At 36.6% G+C, this 10,078-nt stretch overlaps 1 long non-coding RNA gene across 1 annotated transcript; it reads left to right on the top strand.

Annotated features, from left to right (window-relative positions):
• The first annotated feature begins 6,174 nt into the window (after positions 1 to 6,174).
• Positions 6,175 to 8,974, top strand: LOC108979637. The gene is made up of 2 exons (XR_001994237.2): positions 6,175 to 6,320; positions 8,461 to 8,974. It is a non-coding gene; the product is annotated as an uncharacterized LOC108979637 (long non-coding RNA).
• The last annotated feature ends 1,104 nt before the right edge of the window (positions 8,975 to 10,078 follow it).

Here is a 10,078-nt window from a genome sequence, read left to right as displayed (position 1 = left end):
TACGGTATAATTATTTTGGTGTCATCTACATTTTTGTCGGAATTTAGTTATTTGACATTCTGAGCTTCCCCCTATTTTGGTGCAATCAGTTAGATCGCATTCTGAGCTTCCCCCTAAATAAAGTAGATGTTCAATATTAAAGAAAGAATGGATTTAGTCTGATCGCTATTTTATTCTATCTCTGCCCTTCTCTCTCACTGCTGGTTACTTAGCCAAGCCTGGGTGGTGGTAGAGGCTTCTCCAGGTTTCACTTTCTTTGCAGGCCTTTTCCCCCTTTCCTCGACAACAGAGTTTCCCACTTAGATTTATCGTGTCCAGTAGCCTCTTGCTACCCATGCGAGCCACCTAGATGGCTTCTCAACCCAATGCTCTTATCCCACCAACCTTGTTACCTTGACCTGCAAGTTGCAACCCACAACGTGAGTCATGAATCTCACACTTCATTATCGGATGATTATGTCATTGTTGCAGGATTTTCCACTTCTTTTGTCTAGGGTTCCATGCTTCACTATCTGTTGCAACCTCCCAGTCTTCTCAGCCTTTGGTCAAGAAAAACATGGGATCGCACCAAACATTTTGGCACCATGTTCTAGTCTTTTTTTTTTTTTTGGCATTTCCTTGCACTTTACTGATTGTCTTTGGGTGATTGTTGGGGTTGACCCTCACTTGGTATCCTAGTTAATATTATAATGAGTTGGTAGTGAAGGAAAGAGGTTGGTCCCCATGTTTTTCTTGGTTTAATAAATGAAATTATTACTTCATCGTGACTTAATCCCTAAACTTTGGTTTTGTACAATGAGATATGTTGGGGAGTAGCCGGAAGCCGTAGCACACTGTGAAGGAAAATTTATTTATTTATTTATTTTTTTTTTCACCCAGCACGTTGGGTGTGCTGGGGCTTCTTCACACAGTAGAGTGTGAAGAAGAATTTTTCTTGTACAATTTATATCATACTTAACATCTCAGTTGAAAACCACTGTTCGTTTTAACTGAAGTGGCTAAATTAAATTTTTATTTCATTGGAAAGCTAAATTTTGATATTTTGATTTTTTGTGCTTCTATACATTTTTGGTAAGAGAAAATCTTGGATGCAGCCACTGTTTGCTGTATCCAAATTGCACACATTACGTGTCGAAACGTGGGGCTTCGGAAATTTTCAACACATTTTCAATTTTCATTCTGTCTCTCCTCCCGCGTTAACCTTTCTTCTTCCCTCCCTGTTTCTTTTTCCTCTTCTCCCTTCCCGTTTCTTTCCTTCTTCTCCCCCCACCCCCTTGAGCTCACGAGCTCCTCTGCACTATGATTTACCGGACGCGGCTCTACATTGAGATTTCGAGTTCCTCTGCACTGCGATTTCGAGTTCTCAAGTGATCCTAACGATTTCTTCTTCTTCTTCTTCTTCTCTGAGATTTCTTCTTCTTCTTCTCTAAGATTTTTTCTTCTTCTCTAAGGTTCGTCTTCTTCTCAACTATTAAACCATACACATCTCTTTCTCTCTCTCCGATCAAACTTCTCAGTCATTGCAGATCCTCTCTCTCTCTCTCTCTCTCTAAAAAAATACCCCAAAACAATCATCCAAATTTTTGAAGTTCTAGCGGTAACAAGAAATGGATACGGAAGGCTTATCAATAATCTGTGCCAGTCTCAGAATCGCTGAAGAGGACGAGAACGGCAATCGAGTCGGTTACTCAAAGGGCGAGTACTGTCTAGGTATTCATTCTTTTTCCCCACAATTATCCCTTTGGTTCCCGAGAAAATATGCCGAAAGTAAGCTGGGAGTTTACGATTTGTTATTTTTTTAGAGTTTTGTTTCCCAAAGGTTGATTGATGTTACATACGTCGTTAAGTTGCCCACAAATTTCCGTTTGATTCCTAAATAAGAACTATTAGGAAAATTTTGAATTGTAAATTTACTTTCCCAGTTGACTGTTTGATTCTAATTTTTCTTGAAACTAATTAAACCACCCTATTTGATCGCACCCTTTTTGTAATCTTTGGGTGAAATTTGTACTGATTTTCATTATTTTGAAACGAGTCCTTCTATATGAAATCCACTGTAGCGGTGCACTCAAATGCACACACTACGTGGATGCATTTGGGTATTTGTTTTTTTTTTTTTAATCACAACGCACGTTTTGATTCTAAGACGTATTTGAAAATTGTATGTTTTGTTTCATCCCATTCGAATTCATGCCGCGAAAACCCTGCTCCATCGCAATCTGCGTCTACTTTCACAACCCAGCACCTCCTGGCGACGCCGTCTCTCTCTTCAGTGCCACCGAGCGGCACTCCTCCGTCTGCCCAGCGCCTCCACTATCCCACGAGCTCGTTGAACGGAGCAAATTCAAGCTACATCTTAAGAGGAGCAGAAAATCCTCTACTTTTCAGCTACATCTCTTTAGCTCCCATTTCGAAAAAAATGCAACAGGCATACTTACCTTAATCTTTGTACAAACACTTTGATTTGGAGAGAAACAGGACGTGAAGCCGCATAGGTTTTCGATACATCGTATCAAGACGATTATCCAGAGTGAGAACTCCGATTTGCGCATTACGCAGGAGGCCCTTTTTCTGGTCAACAAAGCTACGGTATTTTATCCTTTTATTTCTATCATTCACGGATTTCAACTCGGTTTCAACCCAATCACAAATCTAGGGTTTTCAATTTTTATTTTTTGGATGAAGAAAATAAATGTGTTTGTGTTTATGAAGGTTTATTTCAATTGTTTGCAGGAGAAGTTCCTTGAACAATTTACTTAAGATGCGTATTCATGTTGTGTTGGGGACCGTAAAAAATCGCTCGCTTACAAGCACCTATGTAGTGTCTCTAACTGTCTTTTCTGTCTAAATTTGTTATTGACCGACGTATTTCTTGTTCGATAATTGCATTGCCTTAGAAATGTGTCATTATTGGTTTGTTTTCTCAAACACTTTCATTGATCTCGTTAAAAAAAAAAAAAAATAGAACACTTTTTTAAGATTTGGATGAACTTTGGCCAATTCTTTCGTTTTAGCTTTTAACACTTGGCTATCTGCTCTGCGTCAGTAGTTGGTTGTTTTTAATGATATCCTCTTGCTTGCGTTGCGTAGATCTTGTTGAATAGCTGGGGTTCATGATCTTGATTATTTAAAATCAATGAAGCGTTGAAAATAAGTTTTATAATTTTCAATGAATGTGGTGATCTTTGTTGCACATTTTCACGGTTTTGGTTCATGATTCATGGAAGGAAACGCAACACCAATGCATTGCTACCTATGGTTTTTAATATTTTACTTGTTCTATCTAGTAAAGTTGGGGCCTTTGTGCTGCATGACTTATGCTTTCTTTTGGGATAAATTATAAACTATTGTGGCTGCAGTAATATCGATTGCATGAAAAAATCATTAACAGACCATTTTCTACCCTTGATTTATTAGAAAGCTTAAGGGATGCTTGGGAAATGAGATGACATGAAAAATATGTGAATAGTAGTAAAATGATTTGAGTTATGGTGTTTTATTAGATTTTGGGAAAAGAGAGAAAAAAAGTTGAATTAAAATATTATAAAATTAAAATATTGTTAGAATATAATTTTTAATATAATTTTTGTTTTGGGATTTGACAAAGTTGAATTGTTTTTTGTGTTTTGTTTTGGAAGTTTGGAAAAACTATAATGATTAGATGAAAAAGTTAAATATTTGAAATTGAAAAGTGTTTGTGTTTGAGTGATGATTGGGAAAAAAATGATATGAAATGAAATGAGATAGGATAGGATGAGATGTGATGAGTTGAAACCATCTCTATTCCCAAACAACCTCTAAATTTCAGACAATTTGCTTGTTACTTCAATTGATTCTACACTCAGCTTGTAGAGGGTTCAAAGACTCTTTAAATGTTTAATGTCCCTTATCTGTGCTAGATTTTTTGCAAGTCAATACCGTTATTTTTATTCAAGCTGTATTAAAATGCTTCTTTCTCATTTCAGCATCGGTCATTTGTAAAACGAGGAGATATGAATTTCTTTCAGGTATTTGTATGCTTCTCTTGGTGAAACATTTCCATGTTAAATACAATATATTCTAAACTTTTCTGCAGTTTCTGATGTTATTTACGTGTCTGTAGATCTTGTCCCTGAGAAGATAAAAGCTGAAAATGCCTTGGCAGAGAGAAAAGTAAATGAGACAGAAGTGGGCTAGGTCCTTCAAAATGTGCTGATTGGGATGATAATCCTGCAATTGCTTAAACAAAGCTCATTTATTGCCTTGGATCATGATCTTCCTGCTCAAAGTGCTTAGTGTACTCAAGAAACCCATTACTTGGACAATTGTGGAGCACATCCATGTGTGATCACATCTACCTCTTAAGGGTCTTACAACAGTTGAACCATGTGCATGCTGGTCTAGCAAATGAAAAACAGTTGGATACATTTGATAGATCACCTCGTGAGATGGCCAGTGAGCTGGTTTGAATTGAATTTAGAGTTCTGTAGATATAGTTAATTTTTGTTCTATGAATTTTTCGAGCAGATTGTTCTTAATTCTGGTCAAGTGATCATTGTTTGAATTGAATTCTATTTAACGGTTATCGATTTTAATTTTTAATTATGAATATTAGAGTGAAAGATTAGTTTTAACACAGCATGGCATATTTAATCTGGGTTCTATAGTGATAGGAAACATCCTGCAAACCTATGAACAAACTTTGCATTACTCAATTGGAAAATATACCCTATATTGATCAGGGAATCTTGCTAGAACTTTGGATTACCATTCCAGGAGGAATGGATCTAACATCCATATGCTTATGCTTCTCTATGTATATCTAACACTCCTGTTCTATAAAATGAGTTTGTTCCTCCAAATCAAACCCAGTGTTGCAAATTTATCCATAGCAAGCTTTGATTTTATTTGCTCTTTCAATCTCAATCCATTTACATACTGGCAGTATCATTTGAGTGGCAACCTCAATAGGTTCCCTCTAGAGTTTGAACTTCTCTCTCCAAAATACCATACTCTGGATTTGGATGTTACATACTCAAGACACTCATCAGGCACATCCCCCTCCCCCAAAAAAGAATAAACAAGATGGAGAAATAATCAAAACCCACCTACATTTAAAACCAAGTTATAATCATCTTGGCAGTGTTCAATAATAGGTATCAAATCTTTTGATACAGTGTTCCATTTACAGACTTGCTTAAGCACATCACGAGTTTGTGGATCGTCACGCCTCAAAAACCTTAGCAAATCCTTCAAATTATCTGCAAAAAGGTTGGCAGGCAATGAAGTATGGTAAACCAAACCACTCAAATCTCTGCACCTCAGTGGGCCAAAAAAGGCTAGTGTAAAATGCGACTTCCTCTTTTATTATAGGAAGTTAAAACATTAAATTCCAAATCTTATGGTTTTCATGGGACCATAGACAACAAACTCTTGTCAACTGATAATACATTATCCTACCTTAGGCAAGCTTTTAGATTTCTGAAACCCAATGTCAATACCACATAAACCACAAACTGTAACTTAACAATTTTAGTGACGTAGTTATGATATCAGTTTATAGAGAAAAATAATAATTTTTGAGAAATTAAGGCAGTACATTGCGAAGTGTTAATTGAATGAGAATGATAAAAAATAAAAAATAAAAAAACAACCTTTAAGTGAGACTATTTTTAAAAGAGTTCTTCTACGGATCAGCCCATTGTTCACGACTGTGGGCTGATCCGTAGCACACCTTAGCTGTCATTTTCTCTTTTTTTTTTTTTTTTTTTTTCAAATGCAAAACGTGTGTTTTGCAATTTGCACGGTAGTGTTTTTACTTCCCAATTCGAATTTAGCCCCCACGTCAAATCTTCTCCCCGCCCGCGTCGAACCTCCTCTGCCCACCGCCACCGTCTCCTTTGCCCACCACCACTGAAAAACGTGTGTTTTCCCTCCTGATGGAAAGACTCGTTTTACCCAAACCCAAATAGTCAGTGCATTTCGAATCCTAGGTTCATCCCTTGTCTCCAGCTCCCTCGTCTCCAGCACCCGTGTCGCCTGCCCAGCGCCACCCTGCGACGACTATCCTCCGTTTGCCCAGCGCCGCCACTCCCCAAGAGTTCATTGAATGAGGCAAACCAGGTTGCATCCCGCGAAGACCCCCCTTCTCTCTCGCCCAGCAACCCGCATCGCCATCCCTCTGCCCAACGCCACCCCGCGACGCCGTCCATCTGTTCAGCGCCACCTCGCGACTCTCATCCGTCTGCCTAGCACCGCCCCTCCCCACGAACTGATTTAATGGACAACGACACATCTACGGTGGAGCTCTGTTTTGCCGCCGCCCCTGCCCAGCTTCGTAGGTAATTGATTCACCATTTTTTCTTCCGTTTTACCTTCCATATTGTGAACCTCAATTCAGATGCTGAATCAAATGGTACTGATTTTAGTTTCGGTTGGTGGTATGTGCATAAGCATTTCCCTTGGAGTACTGATTTTAGTTTCGAATATGACATTTTTCCTTTTGTTTGCTGGATAAAGTGAAGATGCTTGATAACTTTTTTTGGATGTAGGGATATTGATTTTGCCAATTCAAAACTTTGTGGATCTAAAGAAATATTAAACAAATAACTATAGGCCGTAAAGACAAGCATTTTTCAACCATTCTGCCTAATAGTTTTTTTTTTTTTTGCAAGTGGTGGGTCTTTGCAGATTTTAATAAAATTATGTTGTTTAATCAGCAATAGTATTGAAAACAGTTAGGCCCAATTATGAAAAGTTTCCCCTTTTTTTTATTGTTTTCTTTGTATCTGTCCCTTTGGCATATGTATTTCTCTGGTTGTCCCACCACATTCTGTTATGATCATCAACTTTGTTGGTTCATATTAACCTTTCTTTGATTTGGTTGCTTGATTGGGATTAGTAAATATTCTAGGAATTAACTTGGATAAATTCGACTCTTTGCTGGCACTATATCATGCAGAGGGTTACTCTATGGACAACAAATTTGAATATTCAATCATTCATTTCGGTCTTTTTCTAAATCAATAGTTGTTGAGAGAGTGATACCAATCGGTCCTTGAACATGAAGATTGGGACTTTGTAGGCTAAACGAAGTCGATGAGGCCAAGTTGTAAACTATAATGCGGGTTTATGTAGAAACAAAGGAAATAGCCTTTGGGTTTGTGGTAGAATAGAAGAGGAGAAGAGATATCTGTGAGTCCTTGAACTTGAAGATGGGAAGCACTATAGGTTCCCAATATAGGAGGGGACTGAAAACAGTTACTTGGATTAGAGGCTGTATGATTGAAATAATGATGGAAGCAAGATTCTAAGGTGCTATCCATGGTTGTGAGTACTATTTGTTGAACTGTAATTTAGTGTTCTTTAGGCTGCTACCCAAATTTTGGCTCCTACCTCAATGTTGCATCACATATCTTCAAGATTGCCTTCTCTAAGGTGTTGTCCAGTCTGTGAGTACTATCAGTAAAGAAATGACGTCGTCATAACCCATTAGAAAAGCCTTACTGTCATGCAAAATATTCGGATTAGGTCCATTAAATTGGGAACTTGTTTTTGTTTTAGGATGCAGATTTTGGGATTGTAGATTTTTGTATTACACTGTGTTGGGAGAGAGAGGTTTTATGAATTGTACTTTTGAAAAGGGTATTTTTGTAAACAATTATATATATATTTGATGTAATGATGTATTTTACAATATTATTTAATGCATTCTATTAATTAAGAGATGAACTGCCAATATATGTGGTGTGCAAGCCTATTTAACAAATAAAGATATCACAAATCGTTTTGGTACTGTTTCTTTGCTGATTTTTTTAAATGACCTTGTATTTGCTAAATATCAATATTTCCGATGTTCTGATCATTTGTTTTTGGATTTATTTTGTTCCATACAAGTTTCATGGTACAATTATTTGCTTGATGCAGAATTTTGGGGACAGTTTTGTCCCCAAAATGACTTTAATGATATTGTTTTGTTGATTATAAATTATTGTGAGTTGAGCTTGCATTTAAAATAATAAGAAGCTATATGCAGAATGTTCACCCCATTGGGTTGTTCTATTTGATTCTTGTGCAATTCTATATGAAATACAGCTCTTAGGGTTTATTACTTGAATTATATGCAATTTTTTTTTGTTATTATATGTTATTTATATCTGAGTTGTAGACACTTGCGTTTTGGCCACTATTACATTGAAAGATGTGCTTTGAAGCAATTTGTAAGTTTTTCTTTCTGCTTTATGTTGAAAGATGGGAAACCCGCTTTGAAAACATGATTATATGGATAAAAGATTTTAGTTAACAGGAACAAAAATTAAGATGCCACAATCTAGATGTTTTGTAATTTTGAATTGATGCTTAGATAAATGCTAATTTTCCTTTTCTGTTATGGTTCCTATTCGAATAGTTATAAGCATTTTGTAACTTCTCTGTCCATCCGTCACTGGTGCAGATTTATTGATATAATTTCCCATTTCTTAGTCTGTGAATGGCAGGTATAGCTTGAGCTACATCCCTTTCACGAGGTCCATGGTTTCAAAGGTCGTGGTTTCCTGTTTTGATACTGATTTTTAGAGCAATGTACACCATATATAAGAGACCATGATGTAATCCATTCAAGAACTACTTAACATGATCACCCTATGTGCGATTTTTGCGAGTTGATGCACACAGGGAGTCTAGTCCACTCTGAACGCAGCAGAGCTGCAGAATTGAGATTTGTATATGCTGGACTGAGATTGTGATCAACTTTACCTAATTTCCTATGTTAATTGAAATTGAGCTGTTATTGAACTGTGTAGTCTTTTCACCTAGGCCGTTGAACTCCATTGAAACCAACTCCACTTTTGCATGTTGACAAAGTACATTTGCTGAAATTGTGGTGATCGTTAATGGAGATGTATATTATCTGTGGAAGAAATGTTTATTTTATCTCCTCTTAGAAGAATTTATGGCTAAATTTATAGCAATGAATTTGAGGTGTTTTTGTGTGAAATGATATTAATGAGCTGATCTTGGAGATCCTCTCAGTAACATGTTGAAGATAGCAATGGAGACAGAGCATATGAGGATCTATCATTGGTTGAATAGAGAGGCAAAATATTAGAGCCTATTCACAGAAAGCTCAAAAAGTAGTAGTGTCGTCTCCCTCTGACGTGGGATTGCTAAAATCGGTTTATATGAAGTGAAGATATTGGCCACTAGAAAAATTATAGCTTATATACCGTTTGTTAGCTACAAGTGCTGGTCCAGTTCTCTCTCATTACCTTGTAAGAAAATATGTGCTAGACTAAGATATGATTGGCTGAACAAGCATAATTTATGAGAGTGAAATCAAACAAGTTGGCTTCTTTCTTTTGCAAATTGCAATCCATCTAATCCTCTACCACCCTCTTGTATTGAAGAAAGTTATCGTCTGGACTTGATTCTTTGACAGATGATATCCAAGTAGAAAGAATCAACCAAATTAAGCTCATCTTCATGCCAAAAATTCTTTTTTTAAGGTACTGGTGGTGATTTTAGACTACCAAGTTTGATTGATTGTGGTTGGTTTGTTGGCATAGCAACTTCATTCTAAGTTATTCTTTTACCTCATTAAGCTACCTCTCACACAAAAACCAAAAACCAAGCCAGTTATATTTTTATTTCCTTCTTTTCTTCTTGCGGACCCAAAAACCTTTAAAAACCACACCAAAAAAAAAAAAAACTCGTATTAAAGCAGTCCCGAGTACAATTAGAGAGTTTATTTCCATCACTTTTCTGCAAATATGTCAAAAAAAGCCCCACAATTCACTTCAAACAGACATTGAAACTGCTAATAATCATAGATTGCTTCAGGAACCTTACAAAAACAATTGAAGACAAACAGATTCCTAAGCAACTATTCACGACAGAACAACAAACAGACACCAAAAGTCAAAATTTTAAATAAATCGATTCCTTAGAAGGAAGATTACACAATAACTGAAAAAAAAAAAAAAAAAAACTTCAATGTAACAATACATTAAGCTAAAGCCTATTCAATTCATCATAGCTCCTTCAAAAATTCAATTTTTTTTAAGTCAATACAGCGATACTCCACAAAACTTGTACCTCATCT

This window comes from Juglans regia, chromosome 10, assembly GCF_001411555.2.
Source record: "Juglans regia cultivar Chandler chromosome 10, Walnut 2.0, whole genome shotgun sequence".
Classification (NCBI taxonomy): Eukaryota; Viridiplantae; Streptophyta; class Magnoliopsida; order Fagales; family Juglandaceae; genus Juglans; species Juglans regia.
Note: the sequence above shows the minus strand (reverse complement) of the source record. Positions and strands in the feature narration are given on the sequence as shown.